Source organism: Bufo gargarizans, chromosome 1 (assembly GCF_014858855.1).
Source record: "Bufo gargarizans isolate SCDJY-AF-19 chromosome 1, ASM1485885v1, whole genome shotgun sequence".
NCBI classification, from domain to species: Eukaryota; Metazoa; Chordata; class Amphibia; order Anura; family Bufonidae; genus Bufo; species Bufo gargarizans.
The window spans coordinates 180,657,592-180,679,271 of NC_058080.1; the positions used below are offsets into that span (position 1 = coordinate 180,657,592).

The window sequence follows — 21,680 nt, forward strand, 5'->3', positions numbered from 1 at the left end:
GCTTAGTAAAAGGTCCATTGTGTAGTTAAAAAAAAAAAAAAAAAAAAAATGTAACTAACCTCATCCACTTGATCGCTCAGCCGGGCTCGTCTTCTTTCTTCTTCTTCTTCTTCTTCTTCTTGCAGGACCTGGCGGGAAAAGGACCTTCGGTGACGTTATCGCGGTCACCACGTGGTGAGCGCGATTGTGTCATCAAAGGTCTTTTGACAGGTCCTGAAAGAAGAAAGAAGATGCCGGCCGCGCGAACAACAGTATAAGGTGAGTTTATTTATGTATTTTAACCCCTAAAGCCACATTTTAGTAAGCATTCTGTATTAAGAATGCTATTATTTTCCATTATATCCATGTTATAAGGGAAAATAATAAAATATACAGAACACCTAAAGCAAACCCAAACTTCAATGAAGAAGTCCGGGTTCGGGTCTGGGGACCACAGTCAGTTTTTTTATCACGCGTGTGCAAAACGCATTGCACCCTCGTGATAAAAACTGAACATCGGAACGCAATCGCAGTCAAAACTGACTGCAATTGCGTACCTACTCGCACGATTTTCCCTGATCGCAGATTCAATGCATCCAGACCTAATCCGGACACGCTCGTCTGCAAGGGGCCTTACTCGCAGTTGCAGTGCAGCCTTCTCACAGCTTTCTCTAGGCCGAGTGATGACACGTTCATCAGTCACTTGGCCTAGGCACAGCTCAGCCCCCTTGAAGTGAATGGGGCTGAGCTACGATACCCAGCACAGCCGCTATAGAATGTACGGCGCTGTGCTTGGTGAGCTCCAAGAAGGCCTTTGTGCTCACAGGAGCCTTCTCAAACAGCTGAGGTCATCCGTAGTTAAGGCTGGGTTCACACCTGAGCGTTTTACAGCGCGTTCCTACGCGCTGTAAAACGCTCAACAAGGAGAAACCAATGATTCCCTATGGGAATGGTTCACACTTGGGCGTTTTACAGCGCGTACGATCGCGCTGTAAAACGCCCGACGCTCCAAAAAGTACATGAGCGACTTTTGGGGCGTTTGTGGCCATAGGACACTGTAGTGAATCACACAAACGCGCGTCAAACGCGCGTTTACTATTACAAAAACGCGCATAAAAATGCGCGTCAAAAACGCGCGTAAAACGCGCGTTTGCGCAACGCTCAAGTGTGAACCCAGCCTAAATCTTGGAAAAGTTTTGAATATACCGGTATTATTGGGCGTTATTTTCTGGTCTTGTTTTCTATGCGAATGTGCTGTTTGTTTCATTTGTACTGTAAATGTGTTGTGCATGGCATCTCTGATCACTAGGTAGTGCGTGCTCTTTTTTTAAAATTTTATTTCATTTTTTCACGTCCAGACGTTCTATACTTTGGATACATACACTTTATAAGGTGTTCACCATGCCTCCAGTTGATGGGTGGTGCACTGCTGCTGAGTTATTCTGTACTTTAAGCACTGGCATCATGTGTACTTCTATGGTTTACTTCTCTGTAGGTAACACAATTAATGACTCTATCGTATACAACTGTGATGTGCTTGTTTAAACCTTGGGACTAGCGTCTGAGGAAGCCACAGAGCGTTGTGATATGTGGGGACGCTTCAGACCGGACCCCAGACCTCCCAAGTGTCCCTCTTTTGGAGGGGACAGTACCTCTGTCCCTCTTTTTGATCGGAGATATAGATTTGCATTGTTACATTTACAATATTAAGAAAGTATTTGTCGGGTTCCTATCTGTATATTTGACCCCACCCTGACTATTATTTCATTATTTGATGTTATTTGAATTTTGGACATTTCTATATTCAGATTTTTTTTTTTTTGTGCTATTCACTAAGAAAACTATTAAAGTTTATGAATATTGTATACAGGAAAAATGGACTTTCACACAATGAACCATAAATGTCCCTCTTTGACCATCCAAAAAGTTGGGAGGTATGTGACCCCTCTGCTTCCACTACCCACTCTGATAGTTTTTTTTATTGTGTTCATTTCAAAATGTATTCTTTTGTTATTTAATTACGTTTCATTCTTTGGCACATTTTGTTTGTGGGTGATTAAATATATATATTATTTTTGTGCCACTTTCTTTGTAGCAAAGGAGGTTGGTCACTTATAATGGTGCATGCCCCCGTTTTCTTGTATTATGGAGGTGTTTACCTTTAACCTTTTTAACTGTGGTACTTTATGTTGCCATTGTTGCCAGAAGAGGCTCTGGAAACCAATTTTGAGCCTAGCAGTGTCCTGGAAAACAGATGACACACTGGGGGCAAAAAATGGACACTTGTCCCAAACACAAATTTTTCACATACATCTTCATGGGTGAACCACTGACCATCTTGTCACAGATGTCCTCACAGACATGTGAAAGAGGCCTAGGATTATGCCTTTTTGCGACACAGTTAATAAATCGGACGCACATCTAATTAACATAGCCATGCCCACTGTTAGATCATATTGTGACCAGTGACTGATTATAAGGAACACTTGGTACCTGCAGATCTGGTCTTTCTGTGTAAAGCATTTCTTTCACAGACCTACCTTGTAAGTAACTGAACAGGTAGAGCACACTTTTTTCACTTTGCAGAATTTTAAGGGGTTCTCTGGGAATCCCCGCCACCTCCCCAAAACCCACCCTTCCCCAATGCTGGAATTTGAAGCAACCAGTCCTGGTCACATTTTAGGATCTGTTGCTTGTGGCCACTTTAAATCATTCCTGAAGAACCCTTTAAGCACACAGTAATCCTTTTCACTCTGTGCTATCACTGGTCAGACGAATGTGCGGTTGTGATTTGTGCACTTCACAAAATAGACAGTAGGTGGTGGTCATAAAAAATAGGAATCCTAAAAATATTCATTTCTCTCAAACCGTGCAGTAAAGAGAGGTCAGTACTGAAGCTGATTTCCTTTTTTAAGTAGTGAAAATGAGGAGGAACCAAGGACTTCCTGTATGGCTGCATTCTTTCATTGCTCTTTGACCAGTTTAGCTTTTCCAGTCATAAGTGTGGTAAGGCAGGACCCATCCCTCCACTCCTCCGCCCCCTCTTCTGGATACTGCTCTGTGATTTCATCCCTCGCTCGCTGTCTGTTCCATGTATGCCACCACATAGAATTACTAGATAGGCTGAAAAACCTATCCAACAAAAGGCCTGGGTAAAGTCCTCGCTGGATACAGGTAAGTCCTGGACCGAGTGATCTTTGTCTTTGTGCCTTTGTGTGGCGGAACAGAGTGCTATTTCTTCTGCACTGTGGTGTGAGCACATAAAAAGTGTGAGAATACAGATGTAGTAAAGGCGAATTTGTCTCTAGCACTCCTAACTATGATACTACAATGCTTTGTGCATCCTTTTTATATAAGACTGAAGATAGGATATGCTCAGCTCTGCTACATCTGTCGGGTGTATTATATACACAGTATATAGTTATATCAGTATCTATGTATAGATCACGTGAGAAGTTCTGATAATTTAGAAGCACCGTGCTTTCTGTCATGGAGTTTGACATATACTACCGTTTACGATGCAGCATACGTAGTATTTTTTCAGATCCTAAAGGTATTACATGCGTATACTTTTCCTCTTAATTGGTTCACATTTTGGTTCTGCTGTAAAAGGAGCGCATGAACTATAAGGTAACTGCATGGTGTGAACACAGCCTATAGGACATTGAACAAATGTAGCAGAATATTCTGAGTTCTACAGTTTGAAGTTTTGCAAGATACTTGTGTTACAGAACAATGCAATCTCAACAGACTGCCGCCTGGAGGTCTTCAAGCTAGGATTTACTTTTAGCTCTATACTTTAAATAAAGTGTATGACATATGCTACTGCCATAGGAACACTGAAGGTTAATGTGTAAGGTCTCCTATAAATTATAAGGTATGTTTTCTGCTCTACAGTACATTTCCAGATGTTGCCTAGACCTGCTTTGACCCCCCAATCCTGTCGCGGATCATTGCCAACAATGATTCATGGAATACTTTTTTTTTTTTTTTTGTGGTTTTTTTCTTTCCCCCTCCTTATTTCTAAAATTATGGCACAAGACTGGGACTGACCTGTAGGTAAGGATACAGCTGCACAGCGTTGCTTTCTCAGCGGTTTATTTTGCTCCTAAATTTAATTCTTTATTGGTGACCAAGAAAATGTTTCTGAACAGTTTGGATGAGCTACAGAGGGCATTGAGCTTACCATAGGATGAGGAGATCCTATGCCTAATTACCGGAATACTGCGGCAACCTGCATTGCATGATCATCTCTCTGGATTGGTTGCATAACCAAAGGCGGCCATACACATTCAGAAGCCGTCTGCCAAACAGTCCCTCCCGACTCCCTTCTAGCTGCCCCATACACATTCAGTGGGGAGAGCAGAGAAAGCCACTGCCCCGATCCTTCTCTTCTCTGACGTCATCTGTCTGGGGAGGATCGGGAGCTCCCCACACATATTAGACTGTCAGCTGAACCCCCCCAAGAATGATTGGGTTCAGCTGACAATAGACTAACGTGTATGGGGGCCCATCTTTTGTACTATATCTGCTTAGACCTTAAAGAGGTTGTCTAACCCCCCCCCCCCTCCCAAAAACTGGGGAAGAAAAAAAAGACTTAAATTATTTAGGCTTACCACTCATGTATCAAAGGTAGCTTAAACTATAATTTAATGCACAGTGATTTTATTGAATTTATGCTAACCTTGTAGGCCATCAGTGTCTGATTGGTGAGGGTCCGACACCTGGGACCCCCCCCCCCCCATCAGCTGTTTGAGGACGGACTAGCGCCCGCAGTAGTGCCGCAGTATTCTCTCTGCTCACCAAGCACAATGATGTTCATTTGATAGCAGCTGTGCTACATATTCATTGGTCACATTCATATAGGCCATGTGACCAATGAATGTGACGTTGTCACATTGCCAATGGGAAGCTGCAAGAAGACTGCGGCACAACTGCAAGCATTGCAATCCATATGCACATGAGCAGTTAAGTGCACCAAGGGCAGTTCCAAGCCACTTGACTATGCAGCAACCTGACTTTGTCGGGAACTGGATGAGGAAGCAAGTGGAGCAAGTGTGCACCGTGTGGCTTGGGCCCGCCCTCAGTGCACTCAACTGCTAATTTTCATATGGATTGAAAGTACTTTTTTCCAGAATGAAGCTACAGATCTCTAAGTGAAAAGTATCATTACATTCAGCGGAGCTAGACCTACAAGGCGTTGTGCCTAGTTTTACTGTGAATTTCAGTGACTGGTGCCCACATTGCTGAGAACATTTTTGTTTTATGATGTTTTAATGTATGCAAATGAGCCTCTAGGAGCAACAGATTCGTTGCCGTTACACCTAGAGGCTCTGCTCTCTCAGCAACTGGCGCACCCTCTGCACTTTGACAGGGCCAGGCAGGCATGATGACGTTTACACTGCCTGGCCCTGACCATCATTGTAGAGAGGGTGCAGCCATTGCCGAGAGCTGAGCCTCTAGGTGTAATGAGAATGCCCCTGTTGCTCCTAAAGGCCGTCAGCAATGTGGGCACATATGAACATGAGACCATCACAGATGCCTTCAGCTGCCAAGTGCACATGTAACAGGTCAGCCAGTTCCATAGGTACAAATCTGCTGACATGGCTGATTTCTTTAAAAAAAAATAAACCGCACTGCCTCTGTCCACAGGTTGTGTGTAGAATGGTAGATCACACCCGTTGACACAACCCATGGACAGGGTGGTGTACAGTTGTGTTTCTCCAATCCTGGACAACCGTTTTAAAAGTGGTGTCACACACAGCTTGTTGTGGTCCTTTTTTGAGACAAAGCCAGAAGTGAGTTGGACAGGAATGAAAATATAAAGGAAGGATGTATTCTTTGCCTTCCTGCTGACTTTGGTTCAACATCTGTACCAAAACTGCCCAAAGTGTTGTGTGAGACACCCACCTATATGGTTGTTGACCATGCTTGCTGCACATCTGACCAGCTTTACCATGCCATGATCCATTGCACTCAACAAGAATGGCAACATTTTTTTTAAAGAAACACTCTACAGCACAGGTTTTTATTTTTTTGTTAATTTTTATTAGACGTTGTTTTCTCCTTGAAGTCAGTCTCTGGATGCACCCCTGAGATGCTCAATGGGCATCTGATAGCCTTATATAGAGAGACTGACTTCTTCTCCGCACTGAAGACTTCATATGATTTAAAGAGTCCGAGAGCATTCATGTAGTAATGGGTAAGGAAATTAACTGCAGATCTTTTATGTCCATTACAACGGGCCAAAGGATATTTTTTCACAAAGTGCTTCTTTAAGTAATATCTGGTTTATATGCTAAAGTAAGTGGAGTATATCTATATTCATACTATCAAGTAATACGGTGGCATGGTGCCTCTCTCAGCCTCATCCCTTTGGATTCAGGAAAACAAATGGCTTAGGTTGAGTTCACCTTAATGTTTTTTTTTGTGCTACAAATGATAAAAAAATTAATATAAATTGTTAGAATATATATATATATATATATATATATATATATATATATATATATATATATATTTTTTTAATTTGTTACCCATTGAAAATAATTATGATGGTGGCTTTGATATACATTGGCATTTGTTTAGAATCCCATCAAAATGAAAAGGATCTGTCTTGAGCACGTTCCCCTATACACACATATTACCATTGAAGAAGGCCGGAACGTTACAACTTGGCTTTCCTTCAGATCTTAGAGATTTGAAACAAAGACACATTTTTGAAATCCAGATGTTGGAGCCTTTTGGTGATAGATGACCATGTTCTCACCTGCTCCTATAACTAGCAATGTACTTTCCCGGAACTCATTGCTATTCAGAGACTGTGATGTGGGCCTGTGTACAGCATTGTACTGATTCTCAATGGAGGTGTCTCTAACAGGCTGCCTGCTGTGGAAAACCCAGGTTGTGCACGGGTTGGCTGGCATCGTCAAAGACAACAAGTGGCCTCTGAGTTTTGATGCCGCTATAGCTTTTCAATGAGATCCCTGCAGATCAGTTCAGCTGCTTTTTTGTTCTAGACTGCCTCTTTTGTTTCCATTAATCCATTCAATGGTGTGATGTATGGGTACTGTGCCAGCCAAACAGCTCTCTAGTGGACTGTAGAGCTGAAAATTGTCAGCATGGCTGGCTTCTGAATGATATTTCTGCATGCAAGCTTTGCTCTTATTTTAAAAAAACGAAAGAAATAATGAATTATTATTAACCCCATGACTGTTGGGAAAATTTGCTGCACACACAGGGCAGTCAGATCCAAGTAAATAATGTACGTTAGCTGTATTGTGTGTGCCTGATTTATGGGGGTAAGTTGATGTTCCTGCTTATAATGAAGCTGGATTTCTGTTTAAAAAAAATTACATTACACAGTGCCCATTGGAATGGATGGCATGTGTAATGAAGGACATCTTATCCAGAGTGAGCAAGACGAGGATCCTGAGTAATGGACACTTGTCTATTAAAAGGACTTGTCTGGGATGATTGAAAGTCTCAGACAGGGGGCGTGGCTTCGGCATGGCAGCGTGAAGACGCATGTTAGGAGAGCTCCGTGACCTGCCTCAGGAGAACTAGCGCAGATCGCCTTCCTAGCTAACTTGTTTGGCCATGACCAAGGGGAGAAGATCGAGGAATCAATCTGCGGTCCCCCCTGAACAATCCATCGGCCGTTTCCTCCGATCTAACCAGCAAGGAGGCTGGGAGTCACCCACAATGGCTGCCGCTTCTTCCTCACTGCGGCCAGCGGCACAGCCGTTTTCACCTGCGCCAGCATCGGAGCTCCCTCTCCCACAAGAACAGCGCCTGAGTGATCAATACTCTACTCACTCAGCTCCGGTCTCCCTGAACGAATGGGACACCCGACCGGATCCTCCTCTGCTCCACGCAGCTTTGCCTCAGCCGGATCCTACAGGTACCACCACTCAGGCTAGGGTGGGTCCTACTAAAGATGGGGGCCTGCATACCCGTGCCTCTTCTCCCCACCAGGCAAACAGTCACGCAAACTGGTCTATACAAACCCCTGAGAGGAACAGAGCACACACCAGCACTCCTATTACTAGCCCCTCAAGGGGTTCCATTGGGGTGTTGCCGCCATCTCTGAGGAACCCTAACCTCACTCAGGGCCACATGTTACCTGCTCCTGTTACCCAATCTCCCAGTCAAGATATACCTGCTATCTTCTCATCACTGACACAGCACCCAGAGGAGTCTCAGGGGTTCCCCCCACCCCCATCTTCCATCGACCGCACGTTGGCAGTACTTTGGGAAATGGTGCGGGCGTTACCCCCGAAATCTGACCTGGAGGTACAAGTGACCCGCATTGAGGCCAAGCAGGCCCAGGCCCTGCAGGCAGTCCGTGCTGGGGTTCAACAATTGGACGACCGTCTATCTTCGCTAGAACACCAAAATGCAACTACAGCCACTGTGGTACATTCTCACTCTGCGTCCATATCTGCACATACCTCTCAATTGCAGGACTTCTCTTTACATCTTGACGACGTGGAAAATAGGGGCCGTCGGAACAATCTTAAGATCCGCAACATCCCGGAATCGGTCCCCAATGACCAGTTACACTCCATCGCGGTCGACATTTTTAATTCGATCCTGGACAATCCTCCTCAGACCAAGATCGAGCTTGACAGGGTTCACAGAACCGCAGGACCCAGAAACCGTGACATGGATAGGCCACGTGATGTCATCTGCCGGGTTCACTTTTACATTGTAAAGGAGCGTATCTTGTGCAAAGCCTGGGAAAAGAAGGATCTTTTCTTTAAGGACACTCCGATTACTATCTTGCCAGATGTTTCTCGTCTAACCCTATCAATGCGGAGAATGGTGAGACCCCTGCTAGAAGCAATCAAAGAAGCAGGAGCATCTTACCGCTGGGGTCACCCGTTCCATATCATTGTCAGATACCCCAACGGCCAATCTATGCTAGTCCGCTCTCCGGCTGACCTCCAGGATCTGTTCAGATTCCTCGACATCCGTCCATTCACAGTCCTGGATTGGACATTACCCTCATTCCTGCAGGATTTGCCTCAAGGTCCGGATTTCCCAAGAAGATCAGCATCTCCTTTGTCGAGACGCACATCTCCTGGCCGTTCAGGCTCAACCCGCGGCCACCTTTCCAGGCCCCACTACCAGCCTCCACGGCGCCTTCCACCGTCTCCCCGCTGATCCACCATTTTGATCTCTACTACTGAGACTTCCCGCCTGCATTATTGAAAGGGACTTTGTTGGGCAGTTCTCCACGTCTCTTCATCTAGGCCTTACCACCAGCCTTTCCCACCTGTATTCCTGAAAGGGACTATGATGAGCTCCTCTTCGCGTCCCTTCAACTCATAATGATGTTAATAGTCTTGCGACTCTGTTCTCAGTTTAGCCTCTATGTTTCCTGTTACCCTCCTGTGCTCCCTCCATTTTACCTGTCGTTTAGGTGTAACATTTTACATCTATCCTCTCCTCCTTTCCCTGTCCGGGCCACTCTACATTTTAGGAAGGGGTCTCACAGATGCAAAATGTTCCACCTCACTTTTAGGTCACTAGGCGTTCTCCTTGAGATTAGGTTTCATCTTTTCTTCTAAGCGCCATCCGTTCTACCTCCCCTACTAGGGCACTGTGAGTCCTTTCCTTAATACCCTTTTGGATAGGTCTCTCACAGTTACTTTTATTATTGCAGCTGTTCCTGCTTATAGCTAGAACCCGTCCATTTTTTCTCTCCACTTCTCTCTCCTTTTCGTCTTCCCCTTCCCTAGTCCCTCTTTCCCTCCCCTTCCCTTGACAACACACTTCTCTCTCACAAAAGTACTGTGTTCGCATTTGCTTTTTATTTCTTGTTATTCAATATGTCTGACATTTTATTGGTCTCCCTTAATGTACAGGGTTTGAACTTGCCGGAAAAGAGATCTTCTCTCCTGCGTCTCCTTTGGAGAAAACAAGCTCATGTGGCGTTTATCCAGGAAACTCATTTCCGCTCCTCTTCTACTCCAAGGCTCTTCGATAGACGTTTTCCTCATGTCTACCACAGTTCAGACCCTGATTCTAAGACGAAAGGAGTCTCAATCCTTATCTCCAACGCAATCTCCTGGGACCTGATTGATTCTCGCACTGATAGAGCTGGCAGGTACCTGTTTGTAAAGGGAAGGATAGCTGGTACTTTAGTTACATTGGCGTCTGTTTATGCCCCTAACACAGGACAGGTTAGTTTCCTGACAAAGACCCTTGGAGGATTTCACCGAGGGCCTCTTGATTCTTGGAGGTGATCTTAACATCGTTTTAGATCCTCGCTTGGACTCCTACAAGGGTCAGGTTTCTTATCCCCATTCAACCATTTCCAAGCTTAAAGAGCTCCTTTTCTCCCAGCAATTTACAGACTCATGGCGCATTTTATACCCGACATCCCGAGACTATACATTCTTTTCTCACCCTCATAACTCCTACTCCAGGTTAGATTATTTCCTCCTGAACCATGCTAGACTAGACCTTCTCACTAGGGCGGAGATCGACCCAATAACCTTTTCTGATCATGCTCTGATCTCTATATCGCTTTCTTTTCCATCCCACCAAACCAGGGCCTGGCATTGGCAATTAAATGACTCACTTCTACGAGACTTGCAGGTCTCTTCTGAAATAACTGAATACTTTGAGACTAATGTGGCTCCAGAGAGTGATCCCCTTACTATTTGGGAGGCCCACAAATGCTTTATTCGAGGGTCCTTTATAAAACTAGGTTCCCAGTTGAAAAAAGCGGCAAAAATAACTTCCCTCCTGTCACGCATTCACGCGTTAGATCAGCAACACAAACAGACCCTGGACTCGCAGTTGGGAGCAGAGCTCACCCAGCTCCGAGATCAGGTTCGTTCACTTTGCCTCTCAAGAGCGAAGGCGACCTTAGTCAAATGGCGTAGACACTATTGCGAACATGGGAATAAACCAGGCAGAACCCTAGCCCGGGCTCTACGGAAAACTAGGCTTTGCTCTTATGTTCCACATGTGTCTACCCTTTCCGGCTCAAAGGTCTCCCTTCCACGGGAAATAACGGAAGCGTTTAGATCCTACTATCACACATTGTATAACTTAGAGGACTCCCATCAGTCTACTGTCCATGGAACAATGCCCTCAATGAGGACTTACCTTGAGTCCGCGGGCCTTTCATCTCTCCCCCCAGAGGCGATTTCGATACTAGAGACTCCCATATCATTGACTGAGTTACAGGCTGCTATTAAAGATTCCCAAACGGGGAAAGCTCCTGGTCCAGATGGACTCACGCTACCCTACTATAAACAATTTGGGGACATTTTATCTACTCATTTTTTAGCTGCCTTTTAACTCATTTGATATGACCTGTTCTCTCCCCAACGATACCCTTAGAGCACACATTACAGTCGTCCCCAAGGAAGGGAAGGACCCTACACAATGCCAAAGCTACCGTCCCATCTCGCTAATTAATGTGGACCTAAAATTGTTCTCGAAAATACTTGCTTCACGCCTCCTGCCTCATCTCCAAAAATATAATCTAGACCAAACTGGGTTCTTACCCTTAAGAGAAGCCCGAGACAATACGACGAGAGCAATAAACATGATTTACCAAGCTGTTACTTCTAAGATCCCGACATTAATCCTGTCAACTGACGCCGAAAAGGCATTTGACAGGGTTAATTGGAAATTCATGTTTGAGACCCTACATCATATTGGACTAGGTGAGAAGATGATGTCTAGAATTATTAATCTTTATTCCAATCCCACGGCAGTTGTCAAAGTGAATGGCCAATTTTCCTCGCCCCTGTCCATCCGCAATGGAACGAGACAGGGTTGCCCCCTTTCCCCTCTAATATTTGTACTATGCCTAGAACCGCTTCTGTGTCACATAAGGGCGAACCCCGATATTGCTGGATTACAGATACATGGGACCTCACATAAAGTCGCAGCCTACGCTGATGATCTCCTATTTTTCCTTACCAACCCAAGGGTTACCATCCCAAATCTGATGCGGGAGCTTAAAATATATGCCCACCTTTCAAACTTTAAGATTAATTATCAGAAATCTGAAGCCTTAAACATTAATCTCCCGTCTGCCACGGTCACGTCAATTTCTGAGAACTTCCCCTTTAAATGGGCATGCTTGTCTCTAAAGTACCTTGGAATATTCTTGACCCCTACACTCTCTGACCTTTACCATGTTAACTACCCGCCTCTTCTCCAGACCATAAAGTCTGACCTAGACAGGTGGCATAAAAACACGTTTTCATGGTTTGGTAGGATTTCTATCTTTAAAATGAACATATTACCAAAAATCCTTTACTTCTTTCAAGCCCTTCCGTTCCATATTCCTAGACTCTTTTTTCACAATCTCTTGAAAATGTTGTCTCAATTTATCTGGGCCGGCAAACCATCCAGAATAGCTAGGTCGACACTTTTTTGACCCAAATTGGAAGGAGGACTAGGGCTACCTGACTTTATTTCATACCACAGAGCATCTCACCTCCTTAGAATTGTAGACTGGTGTAGACACAAAGCCTATAAACAATGGATCTCGGTCGAACAATCTTTTCTGTCTACTCCTCTGCCTGCTACTCCATGATTGGCCACCCACATACCACTAGATGCCCATTTACACCCGACCATAGGCCCCTCCCTGAAGGTCTTCTCCTCCATTCAGAATCACCCCAACATCTCTCCTTCCCCCTCTCCTATGTTCCCTCTTTTGGGTAATCCACAATTTTCCCCTGGGATGGAACGGGGTCCTTTTCGTGCTCTGGTGAACTGCAACAAATTCAGGGCCCATCATTTGATCGCCCTCGAATTTGTGGCTTTCCCCCCAACAAATCTCAGAGATGTCTGGTATCCCTACCATTAATCCCTGGCAGTCTCGTCAACTTAAACATTTCATGGCCACTCTTCCTCCAGCAGAGTCCTATGTCCGTGACAAGACAGACTTTGAGTTTCTATGTGACCAATCAGGTGTGTCGAGACGCACCCTTTCTCGAATGTACAACCTACTACTCAATCCGACCAATCAACCCCCTCCCAACTTTATCACTCAATGGGAAGCGGATCTAGATTTCACACTTTCATCGGAACAAAGACTAAGATTGTATACATGCATTCACAAAACATCTATTGCCAGCAATGTCCAGGAAGCTGGTTTCAAACTGATGTCCCGTTGGTATAGGGTCCCTACTAGACTTCACTCCATTTTTCCGCAAACCTCGCCTTTATGTTGGCGCTGTGGCTCGGAGAGAGGCACTATTCTACATACATTCTGGAGCTGTCCTGGTCTTTCAGGTTTTTGGGACTCAGTGTAGTCAATTACATCTAAATTCACCTCATATACTCTCCCTAAGACGCCTGGTTTCTTCCTGCTTCATCAGTGCGAGATTCCTCTCTCCTCCTACAAAAGGTCTGTGGTAAGACATCTAGTAAACGCTGCAAGAGCTTGTATCCCGTCTCTCTGGAGGCAACCATCTGTTCCCTCTGTTTCCATGTGGATCAACAAAATCCAGGAGACCATGAGAATGGAAGATCTCACCTCTTCATTAAGGCACACTGAGAAGAGGTTTACTAAAACTTGGAGCCATTGGTTGGAATTCTATGATTCCGCAGAATGCAGAACACTTCTAGCACAGCCGTGAGAGTGAGGTCGGTTGATGTCTTTCCTCTCCCTCTTCCCCTCCCCTCCCCTTTCTCTTTAATAATTTCATCCTTTCCCCCTTTTTTCTTTTCCATTATTCGTCTGTCTGTGATCCAGTTTATTCAAATTGTTCCACATAGGTCGGCGTGGTATCCCAACGGGTACTATGCTTCTTTGCTTAACAATTGTCATTTGTTATATTTTCACCCTACTCTGTGGACTCAGTTCATTCTCTGTTTTATGACTGCTTTGATCCTTGGTAATTGGAAATGAAAATGAAAAACCTTAAATAAAGAATTTACAAAAAGCCTCAGACAGTCCCTACAATGTCTTAAGGGGAAAGAAAAAACTAATATACTCACCCGTTACGTTCACTGCGAAGGTTGGTCTCATACTCCTGCCACTGGATTCGGCACTGATGTAGACCAGTGAAGACAGCGATTGGCTGCAGCAGTCATGTGTCGTATCCAGGGACGTCTCATATGCTGTGTGTAATCAAACAGCAGCAGCAAGAGTGGCAGATAAGCCCTGCAGAAAACAGCGCTGGAGAAACAGGTGAATATATTATGTTTTTTTTTGTGTTATGACATTGTAGGGGTTGTCCAAAAAAAGTAATTATCTTGAACAACACCGTAACTGATATTTCCTTAATAGGCTATATGAAAATGAGATTTCTAAACTAAAACACGATTATTATAAGTAAGTAAAGCTGCGTCTGTGGATGCCGTATATAGAAAACCCCATAAATCCTATTAGGAATATATCAGAGAATTAATAGTTATACAGTCTGCCAAACTTAAAGGCTAGGTTCACATGAAGTTTTGGGAGGAGGAGGTTTTCTTGTTAGTTTTTCATTCAAAGCCAGAAGTGGATCTAGCAGGAAGGAGAAGTACACATCCTTCCTTTTATATTTCCAATTCTTTTGAATCCACTTCTGCCTTTGTCTGAAAAACATGCAGGAAAATCTGCCTTAACACTTCCTCCAAAAAACTGTGGGAACCTACCCAAAGGGGTTGCCCAGGTTTTTTTTTTTTATGCCCCCCTCCCCCTTTTAGTGGGACCTGTGTAAAAAAACTATACTGACCTGTTCCCTTCCACCTTGGTGAAGACAGCCTGTGAGATGGGGTCACATGTGCCACTGCAGCCATTGACTGGCCTCAGCATCGCATGTGACCGCTTACATATGGCAAGTTTACATGCAGTAATCAGAATTCCAGTGAGAACAGCCCGGGAGCCATGGTACTCTTAAGAAGTGGCTGGAGCATATAAATATAGTTCTCTTCACAGGTCCTGCTGCGTGGGAGACATTTAAAAAAAATAAAAAAATCGTCCTGGGCAACCCCTGTGAAGGACCTTCTGCAGCAGATGATTGTGATTACGAACACTTGTTCCAGATCAATTTCCCATATAAAGGTTCTCAGCAGTTAACCAAGAAACAAGAAAACGCTTGTTTGTCAGTTGTCTCTTTCATGTGCACATAAAAAATGATTGTTTGTCGGCAGCACACCAGCTCGTTAAATAGGGGGTGGCTGCCAACAACAATAGAAACAGACAGCCGTCCAAACCAAGGAAGTATTGAACGATTGTTCACGAGGCCCTTTGTTCAGGCAGTTATTTGCCAGTGTAAAAGGCCTTTAAGCGAGCTCCAAGCTCATTACTATATTGGCAGTCATGCTTGTTTCAGGCTTTCCGAGCATATCCATAAACCACTGTGCCTATGTAAATAGATGGGAATGTGGTTCCATTGCATCTTCATTGTACTGATCAATGGGTGTCACATGAGCTAAAGCCTATGTATACCTTTTGGAGGCAATTTTTTTTTTATGATTGCATTTTACAAATTTTTGACTAAAAATCATATTTTCACTTGGCCTTTATTAAAAATATTGAGCCATTTTGTCACAAAAGGTTAACTGTTTTTCCAACTGTGTGACTGGTACTTTTACTTTCACTTTGTGCCATCTACTGAGAAGTCATAAACATTTATTTAAGCCACATTCTTAAGCTTTAATAAGTGTTTATAAGGTCCGAGAGCAGAGATAAGGAGTCCATCTGCTCCCCAGATGACTGAAAAGACAACAAATTCACAGGCTGCTACTACAACATCTCAGCTATGTACACAAAATAGGATTCCATTATTATTTTTTTATACCAATTGAAAAAATGTTGTTTTTTTTTAGCTCAAAATAAGTACATAGTACATAGTAATAATTTAATTCAATATTAATAATAATCCTTAAAACCTGCACTGATCACCTAAGAATAGACCATCAGTGCTATATTCCCCAGGAACCCCATTAAGGGCTGTTGGTTAAGAACTTATATTGTGTAATTAGATTGAGAATAGGTTTGACTATGTTCCCCAGATGGTCGTTGTCAATGGTTTATAAGTGTATGGTCCATTGTAAGTGGTGTAACCAAAACAGTGCAAGACACTTTGAAAGAATGCAAAGTGTCTTGAGACTTCCATTATGAGGAAAGATTAATAGGTTCCATGTGTATGTTCACATTTGAACACCATTTTAAGGCCTCATGTACACGACTGTTATGTTTTTTGCCGATCCGCAAAACACGGATGGGGTCCGTGTGCATTCCGCGATTTGCGGAACGGCACGGACAGCCATTGATAAAACTGCCTATTCTTGTCTTTTTCTGCGGACAATGGAACGGAGCAACGTATGCGGACAGCACACTGAGTGCTGTCCGCATCTTTTGCGGCCCCATTGAAGTGAATGGGTCCGCATTCAAGCCGCAAAAACTGTGGCTCGAATGCGGACCAAAATAACGGTCGTGTGCATGAGGCCTAAACGTTACATAACTAATTAATTTGCATAAAGGGTTGTCAGAAGCCTGCACGCCTATTACGTTGTGTGCACTAATAATTGTAATAATCTGTATAAGATGTGAGGGCTGCTTCTATAATCTTGTGTAGTCATAACATTAATGCCACCGGGGTGCACATAAATTAAACTCTCCATAAAACACAACATTCGCCTAATAACGAATCTGTCGTGCTCGATGTAGAACTTTAATCCATTTAGCATGTTGACCTTTTCTTTAGCCAATTGTATTTTGTACATCTGCTGTAATAAAACAATGGCGTCCCACGTGTGTTTAATTGCAGATTTTCATGCTGGATTCCAAGTCTATCTAGTCGTACTCTGGAGAGAATAGCCCCGTGGAATAGTGTGTGGAAAAACTGGTAAGGCTACTTTCACACTAGCGTTCGCTGGTCCGCTCGTGAGCTCCGTTTGAAGGAGCTCACGAGCGGACCCGAATGCCTCCGTCCAGCCCTGATGCAGTCTGAATGGATGCGGATCCGCTCAGACTGCATCAGTCTGGCGGCGTTCAGCCTCCGCTCCGCTCGCCTCCGCACGGACAGGCGGACAGCTGAACGCTGCTTGCAGCGTTCGGGTGTCCGCCTGGCCGTGCGGAGGCGTGCGGATCCGTTCAGACTTACAATGTAAGTCAATGGGAACGGATCCGCTTGAAGATGTCACCATATGGCTCAATCTTCAAGCGGATCCGTCCCCCATTGACTTTACATTGAAAGTCTGAACGGATCCGCGCAGGCTACTTGCGCACTTGCGAAATTTTTTAAAGTTATTAATGCAGACGGATCCGTACTGAACGGAGCCTCCGTCTGCATTAATATGATCGGATCCGTTCAGAACGGATCCGATCAAGCGCAAGTGTGAAAGTAGCCTTACTGATAAAGGAATAGATGCCCAGGGTCCCCTTTTTTGGGGTCAGGCTTTATTTGGGCACAGCTGATCTCATGATGTCAGTCATGCACAATTGGACACACAGGAATTACAGATTTTAGGAGAATCTACCACGCAGAAGCTCAGTGGTTATCACTTTTGCCTATGTTTGAATCTGACCAAGGGTAACATCTGCATGGGATTTGTATGTTCTACATGTGTCTCTGTGGGTTTACTCGGGGGTGCCTCAACTTCCTCCCACACCCCAAAGACATACTGATTAGTTAAAGGAATAGTAAACCTAGAAATGGTTGCCAAAATTAAATAAGAAATATAGTTGTCGTCACTGTTTGCTTGTTTGCAGCACTTTCTGCATGGTCCTGATAGAAAAAGTCTTGTAGAAATCCTGCCTAGAACAAAGCTGTTACAGTAATTTCCTGCTGATCTGCTCCTTCTTTGGCTGGAGACTGATCGATGGGTGGGTCTTCACAAAAGTGGAGGGCTTTAACTAATTTTTTTGTCCTACTTCAGACAGGGAGCCAGTAAGGAGGTTCCTGCTGCAACCACATATCTTGCAACTTGTCAAAGGTGTTTAAGTAAGAGTGAGGAGGACACATGGATGACCTCCAGGGACAAAAAAAGATATTATTTTTTTTTTGTATTTTAATTTAATTTTTTTGTAAATTTTCTGTATTTAGTGTTTCTTATAGAAATTGGTCAAAGTGTGTGTGTGTTGTTTTTTTTTAGATATCATCATCATCATCATCATTATTATCATTATTATAACCAAGTCACCCTTAAAGGGCTTGTGTCATCAGAATCATTGTAGTCAAACCTTCTCACCTGTGAAATGTGGGCAGGTCAGCAGAAGCTATCAGTCTTGGTCCCGCCCTCATCTCTGGCTTAATTTATGGGAAAAAAAAACTTTGAATATATGCAAATGAGCCTTCAGGAGTAACTCAAGGTCCCTATTGCTCCTAGAGGATGCAAATGAGCCTCTAGGAGCAATAGGGACCTTGAGTTACCGCAGTTCGCCCTGCTGGTGCCGTGCCTCCTGCACTATGATTGATAGTGTAAACATCATTACGTCTGGCACGGACATCTCCTAGCCTCGTGCCTTAATAGTGATTCATTGTGAAAAAAAGTTCCAATGTATGGAACTAGATGACATTGGAATCAAAACTGTGCACTTCAGCACCCGGTGCAGTACAGAGGAGAACTGCTGGCGAGCCTCTCTCCTGTAGTGCACGATTTTGAATCCAGTGGGGTCTAGTTCCACACCTGGGAACTTTTTTCAAAATGAATCTTATTCACTTAATAAGGCTACTTACACACTTGCGGCAGAGTGACCCAGCAAGCAGTTCCGTCACCGGCATTCTGCATGCAAATGGACAGAATTTGTAGATGGATCCGGATGCGGATCCGTCTTATAAATGCATTGATGTCATCCGAAGAAACGGATCCGTTATATACTTTTTTTTCACATTTTTACCGTTCTACGCATGCACAGACCGGAAGAACGGATCCGGCATTGCGGTATTTTTAATGCCGGCATTAATACATTTCAATGTAAATTATTACCAGATCCGGCATTCCGGCAACTGATCCAGAATTTTGGACGGAGATAATACCGCAGCGTAACGTGGTATTTCCTCCGTCCAATACGCCATTCAGACATCCTGATGCATCCTGAACTTTCTCCATTCAGAATGCATGGGGATGAAACTGATAAGTTCTTTTCCGGTATTGAGACCCTAGGACGGAACTCGGTGCCGGAAAAGAAAAACGCTAGTGTGAAAGTACCCTAAATCTGTTGCTTGAAATCAGTCTTAATTTTCAACAGAATTCTAAGGAACCTGTTATGTTGAACAATCAGGCAGTATGTTATAGAGCAGGTGAAGCTGAGCAGATTGATGCATAGTGTTGTGGGAAAAGATGCAGCATCAGAAAGCATTCACTGAGTAGGACTGGCCTCTGGACTCTGAAAATGGTTTTCTGGTACTTAGATATTGTGAATATCAGATTGTTCCTGACAGTCAGCTGTTTGTGGCAGCTGCCTGCTCTAGAGACTATACAGTGCATGGAGCCAGAAGCAGAAGTGTCTGTCCACTGTGTAGAGGCCGTGCCGCAGCTCAGCTTCTATTCAAGTGAGCGGGATCTGAGCTGCACTACACAGTCACTACAAATTATACAGTAGATGGAGTCTTCCATCAATTGTATAGCTGCTGGCGGCTGCTCGGTGAGTGTGTCAGACACCCACTGATCTATCCTGAGGATAGGTTATTAACACATAAGTACTGGATAACCCTTTTATATTATAAAGAATCATTTCCCAGGAAACTATATTATTCTGCTCAGCTCCTCCTGCTCTATACCATGCTGCCTGCATTAGGCCATGTTCACATCTGCATTGTGAACTCTGGCACTGTAACCGGGTCACTGTTTCCGGCTTACATGCCAGCTTTCAGCTGGACAAAAAAATGTTACCCACAATTTTTTTTTTGCCGGAAAGCAGCTGGATTACCACCAGATCTGGATCCCATTACAGTGAATTGGGATCTGGTGGTGCACGGTGGTGTCCGGCTATTCAACAGGAAAGGCTGCTTTATTAAAATAGTTCTCAACCCACCCGCTCTATAGTGTTTATCAGTACCTTATGTGTGTTGCAAAAAAATATATCTTTAGAGGGTAAAAATAACTTTAAAAAAATGTGACTGCACAAGTTCCCGTAAACTTGAAAATGTTACCATTGCCAGGAATGATGGAATTTCATACTTGCACTCTGTCAGCATACAACATTACATGTTTCATATTTAGATTTCTTGTTTGTGCAAACTTTTCAAATAAACCTGTTTTAAAGCCATTCTAATAATAACTGTATGTTGGTACCTTTTAAGATGCCATTTAGAGTGGATGTATAGCTATAATTTTTGTGCTGCCATTATAGATGGACTCCTATAATGCAGTATAATAATTGGCTTTCCCTAAGGCCTAATTCACATGGCAATTATGTCCGTCAATGTGCTCTCTGGACTGCACCCATATAGCACCTGGACCCATTAAGTAAATTTTGCTATTCACACTCACAACTACTTAAGTGAACGGGTCCGGAAAAAACTGATGCACAATGTTTTGTGGACAGAAATCGGAATGGCCTTCTGAATCGCGCCTAAATCAGATTTACAGTCTCATCTGTAAAGACTACAACTCCTACAATGCAAACTCTCAGTGTAAGGCCTTATGCACACAACCGTTCCGTTTTATGCGGTCCACAAACCACGGATCTGCAAAAAATGGAAGCCGTCCGCGTGCCTTCCGCAATTTACAGAACGGGCAGCCCATTGTGGAAATGCCTATTCTTGTCCGCAAAACAGACAAGAATAGGACATTATATTTTTTTTGCAGGGCCACGGAACGGAGCAATGGATGCGGACAGCACACAGAGTGAAGTCAATGGGTCCGCATCCGAGCCGCAAAAACTGCGGCTCGGATGCGGACCAAAACAACGGCCGTGTGCATGAGGCCTAAGGCTGCATTCACATGGCCGTGTGTACACACAGCATAATTTCAGTACAGAAGACCCGCAGTTGGGCTGGAACTCACCATATCATAGATTACTATTATGTGGGGAGTTCGGCACTTGAGCAGCAGTTACTCTGAGAAAGGTGGCCGTCACAGACCGCGCTTGGTCATGTGACTGCAGCCTAACATATGCAAGCTGATTTCAGCTCTAAAGCTAGCAGAATTGTGAATGCAGTTCTAGACTATAATACAGGTTGTAACACATAAGCTGCTTGAGAAAGATTTGATGTGATTGAAGTTGAAATGGTGCACTTTTTGTGCACTATATGTGATCATAATGTCCATTCTTACTCTGGTAGTATAAGTAAGGTGAAGTGTATAAGTTCTCTAATTGTCATTTCTCCCTGAGTCTAGCTGCTATGGTGTCTTGCATACACAGCACACATAAAGACATTATAGAGAAGTACTGATGTGAATACAGTAGCTGTGAGATAGTAAAACAGCAGCAGCATGTCTGTGTGTATCTCTGCTTCTCTCGGCTCCTCCCCTTTCCATAGACTTCTATAGGCAGCATGTCATTTGATACATAAGTAAGCAGAAAGTCTGTCTCCTCTCCCCAGATGGTTTTAGGGAGTCAGTGAACAGTGGGGGGGAAGAAAGAAACCTTTATAAGTCTAGAAATAAGCATTTTCCTCTGATAAGATGTATTAGAAATATTTTCTCATATTCACCTGTACTTTATGCAAAGTTTGTTGAAACTACAGTGACCATTAAAGCCAAAATAAGAATGGATCATAAAGTTACATTTATTGATTCCAATCCTAGTTTCAGCTTTGCACCAGAATTTTATATGG

At 43.8% G+C, this 21,680-nt stretch overlaps 1 protein-coding gene across 3 annotated transcripts in view; it reads left to right on the top strand.

Annotated features, from left to right (window-relative positions):
• SH3D19 (SH3 domain containing 19) overlaps positions 1-21,680 on the top strand; it is a 117,334-nt gene that overhangs the window by 30,971 nt on the left and 64,683 nt on the right. The window lies entirely within an intron of this gene.